Source organism: Callorhinus ursinus, unplaced genomic scaffold, assembly GCF_003265705.2.
Source record: "Callorhinus ursinus isolate GAN/ISIS: 27379988/994484 unplaced genomic scaffold, GSC_fseal_2.0 scaffold6, whole genome shotgun sequence".
Taxonomy (NCBI): domain Eukaryota; kingdom Metazoa; phylum Chordata; class Mammalia; order Carnivora; family Otariidae; genus Callorhinus; species Callorhinus ursinus.
In genome coordinates, this window is record NW_027397068.1 from 54,825,364 (window position 1) to 54,830,461 (window position 5,098).

Consider the following 5,098-nt stretch of genomic DNA (forward strand, 5'->3'; position numbering starts at 1 on the left):
TTTAAAGATATTTCTCAAGACATTTTCTAAAGAACTGGTTGTTTATAAGAAGGATCCAGTGCCTATCTTTTCACTTGAATTTTCGCCAGTGCATCAACTCACCTGAATGCTAAAGATAGAAATAGGTATTTTTTGCTCTAAGACACTATTTCCCAAAAAAAGTATTTAGCAGAACTCTAGTTTCACAGGATGTTAACGGGTATTGCATGTAAAAGGGTCTATAGGTTGTATAAGCTTGGGAAATTCTAAATTGAGAGTAGGCAGGTTTCTTTATTGCTGGATTTTTTAGGGTCTTTACTATAGTCATGTATGTTATGACTAATAAAGTATCCAGTGTTTCCTAGATTTATTTAGCCACAGGAACAGAGGCATGACTTATATAACTAGTGCTCTTCAGGGCATTCTTGGTAGAACTTCTTCTAAGTGGAAATAAAGGAGGAGGAGGAATCTTGAAAGAATTCTACTCAAGCTCAATCAAAATTGACTCAACAAACAGGCAGAGTGTAGCCTTAGCACAAAAAATAGGTGTCTGTGATGCCAGCCCTTGGTCCAATAATGTACTATACTGTTGTGTTCGTTCCATGCATCAATAGTGTTTTGAATACAGAGGACTGAAATGGTTTAAATAAAGATTATTTTGCAGAAGTTATTTTAGATTCATGAAGTTGACTCATCCAAGATCACCAAAGATTAATTAGTTGAAACAGTAATTTAGAAGGAAGAACCCCAATAAGTTCATACCTTTTCTCTCTTCTTGTCTTATTAGCAAATAAAAATTGTATATATTTACAATGTACAAAGACCAAAGTATATGTATATACTGTGAAATGATTACTACAATCCACCCTTGTCTTATAAACTAAATTTGAAGCCCTTAGGAATTCGAACTTGGATTGCAAGCAATATATTAACCTAGTTGTGGTAGGCAGCTTCTAAGATGGTTTTCACTGATCACCATCTCCTGGTATTTCTTCCCTTGTGATATCCCCTCCCTTTGAGCGTGAGCTGAACCTGGTGACTGGCTTCTTGCTTCTTGCTTCTGAGATTAGGTTACAAAAAAGACTGGCTTCTGTCTTGCTCACCCTTCTCTGGCTCACTTGGATGAAGCCAGCTGCCCTATGGAGAGGCTCATATGATAAGGAATTGGGGTGGCCTCAGGCCAGCTACCCTGAGGAATTGACTCTTGCCAACAACCACAAGACTGAGTCTGGAAATGGATTCCCCCAGAGCTGAGTTTCGACATGACTGCAGTCTTACGAGAGAGCCTGAGCCTGAGGACCCAGCTAAGCCATGCCTAGATCCCTGACACAGAAATTGTGAGATAATACACATGTGTTGTTCTGAGCTGCTAGGTTGTGGGGTAATTTGTTAGGCAGCAATAGATAATTGGTGCAGAATTAAAAGTGGCATTTAGAGAGGGCCAGTGTTGAATTATCCAAGTTAAACCCTGTAGATAGTCAAAAGAAAGACTAACGCACTGTGGTTAAATTGTGCTTTAGAATGGCAGCAGAGGAAAATATTGATTTAATTGGGAAAAAACATGGAGGATCCTGAAGATGAAATCTAGGTGATACAAATCTGAATTTTCAGTGCTACTTCCAGAGGAGATATTAGAAATACAATGTGTAGAAATTGATACGTGCCTGGCCACTGCTATTGCTGAAGAAGCTATTGCTATGACAGGGCTCCTCGCTGTAAAAGCTTGCCTCAAACAGAGCCACCCATTTTGGTTTAAGTATTTTACCTACTGGGGAAGGATGTTATTTCTGCCAAGAGCATAGTAATGTGGGTTTAGAAGCCCCCCACCTTTTTTTGAGGTCTGGTTTGGTTATTTCTTTTAGGTGTTCTTCTATGTGTTCTTTAATTCCACAGCTATGAATTAAACATTATGTGCTAGGTGCTGATTTAGGCACTAAGGATTCTTTTGTTGTTGTTGTTTAAGATTTTATTTTTAAGTAATCACCACACCCAGCATGGGGCTCGAACTCACCACCACGAGATCAAGAGTCTCACGCTCCATCAACTGAGCCAGCCAGGGGCCCCTGCACTGAGGATTCCATGGAGAAATCCTCACTCTCTTGAAACTTCCATTCTATTGAGGAAAGACGGAAAGTTACAAAGTAAATAAACATAAAAATAAAATATACCATATAGTAATAAAAATTAAAAATATGTGCTAGAGTAAGTACTATCAGGAAAAAGAAAGCAAGGGAGGGAGAGAGGGAGGGTGAGTTCTAGCTTCTGTACCAGTTATCTAGGTCTGGACTGTAACCAGCTGTGTGTCCATTGCTGCACTGTGCCCATCGTGATCTGCTTTCCAATTGTACTCAACAAACACCAGAGTCTCTATGGCTTCCTCTCTACCCTCTGTAGGCGCTATACTCATTCTTGCTTTCATGTCCTTTTATTATTAATTTATTTTTTAAGTTTATTTATTTATTTTTTTAGTAAGCTCTATACCCAGCATGGGGCTCGGACTCACGATCCCTGAGATCAGGAGTCACATACTCTTCCAACTGAACGAGCCAGGTGCTGCTGCTTTCATGCCCTTTTAAAAGACTGATCTTCATGGCTTCCCCATGGCTTCTTTGACAATTTAGCCTCCATTAATCTCTCTATCTTCTGGGGATCTGAGGGGACCACTCCCCCTCCTAAATAAAAGGTACCAAAACAAAACAAAATACAACTTACCCATCTTTTTTGTTTTCTTTGTTTTTGGGTTAATAGTTGATTTTTATTTGTTTCCTTTGTGTGTGTTTTAAGATTTCATTTATTTATTTTTGAGAGAGAGAGAGTGTACAAGCAGTGGGGAAGGGCAGAGGAGAAGCAGACTCCCGGCTGAGCAGGGAGCCCAGTGTGGGGCTCAATCCCAGGATCCTGGGATCATGACCCCAGCTGAAGGCAGAGGCTCAACTGAATTGTTTTGTTGCACATCCCTCCTCTTCCCCAATAGAATTTCAGGTGTTTGAGTTTGGTGAGTTTTTACACCAAAACTCAATACATGAGTATTAATGGAACATGCAAGCAAAACACTCTTGATGGTAGCTTCATTGGAAGAAATATAAAAGATAAAAGGTACAATGTCTGTCTTTGCAGAATTTAATATATACTTGGAAAGAGAAAATGGTCTCCCTGAGGTGAGAAAACCGTGGAAAGACAGCTCATATAAATCAAATAGTTCATGGTATGGTATGGCAAGTGGCTTCCAAATATTTTTGGCTTGCAACCACAATGAGAAATGGACTATACAACATGACTCTGTATGTATATACATATTTGTGTGTGTGCATGTAAGCTAAATTTTACAAAAATATGTTTTACAAAACAATACTGAATTTCTATACAGAATACATTCTGATATTTTCTTTTTCTATTCCAGTTGTCAAAAAATGCTGGTGGAAACCCTCTGAACTGATCTCACAATCTGCTAAGAGAATATGACCCCCATTTTGGAAAACATTGGTATAGCCAGGTGGTGAGCACACAGAGGTGTAAAGTAAAAGAGTATTGAATTGTATGAGTCCAGAGATGTCTGTCCAGGAAAAGATAATTGACATATCTCTTGAAAGAAGTGTCCTATTTAGAATATTGGGTCCACGACAGTGTTGGTGCTGAGTTGGGACAATTGTATGAGTGAAGAAGGCACAGAAGTTAGAGCAAGCAGCAAGTTCAAGGATCATTGAAGAACAGAATTCTGTTATATGACTGCTTTTGTAGATTATGGAAATAATATAAAAGTCAAACTGAAGGCCTGAAAACAGATTATGAGGATACATATTGGAGAAAAATATTAATATTGATAATTGGGAATAGTTTAATAGGAGAGTAGATTTATGGCATTTAATAATTCATACCATTATTTGCATTAGTAGTCCCTTTTGTCAAAATTCTTTGTAATCAGAATTATAACCATTCCTCAAAGTGAACCTCTGGGCATAGGAGAGGCTATTTCTAGAAGAAGAAACTGGTACATAGAGATAATAGGCATTGTTCAAGGTATATTTACTTGATGTGACTTTAGCAGATCAGGCTAATTCTAGCCCAAAGGACTTAGTTGACCCCAAGAGTTTAGAAGACAGGTACACATGTCAAGCAAAAATGCAAACAGAAAAAGAACACTGAAACAATGACCACTTATTCTGATCCAGCCCTGAAGATTGGCTTGTCCCTTTTCTCAAGGGTATAAATTGTTTACCTTTGATGACCTGGATTGTTGATGTGTTTTACTCAGTTTTGTGAAGACCTGGGTATGGAGTGGGTGATGAACTTTGGGGGAAGGAAACCCTGGGTATAGGTATACTTTTTTTGAAATTTATTTCAATGTGCATGGGTTAATCAGAGAAATTAAAGAAAGGGAAGCCAAGTGTGGATGTATAGAGCATAGGGGCTTCCATGGTTTCCTAGAGCTCTTCATATTTCCTTCTGGAAGCATCTGAGGGGAGGGCTTTGTGTCACTATCCATCTTTTGCTCTTTAGACAGGCTTTCTCCCTTTCTCTCTCCTTCAGAAATGGTGTGAAAAGGGAAAGATAAAAGGGCTGGGATTCCAAGGAAATTCCACATGTTGTATGGAAGTAGGAAATGGAGTCCTTAACCTTATCTAAAAATTTTGTTCCTAATATCTTCATTTTAGTACTTTTCTTTTCAGCAATAAAATTGGAACCATTGCCTCTGCATCAAATTTGACTAAGGCTAAAAATAGATGAGCAAGGTTAAGCATGGAAGAAGTGGCCCAGCTTCTCCTTCCTCCTTTTGATTTTGTTTTAGTTTGAATGAGAAGGAGGTGGCTTACACAATGAACAAGAACAACAACTGGCTGGATGACTGTGTGCTTTGAGCCAGTTATGATACTTTTGTGGGAAAGCTTCCAATTCTGAAGTCTCAGTTATGTAGAGGTAGGAGGCAGCTGGTGTGAATATCTGTCTGCAGGGTACATGCACACTTATTCTGATCCAATATGACATGACAGCAATGTGCTTATTCAAGAAAATAGTTATCTCAATTTTCTTGTATTCTAACATAAAACTTCTTCATTCTCCCCACTCAAAAAAGAAAAAGAAAGAAAGAAAGAAAGAAAGAAAGAAAGAAAGAAAGAAAGAA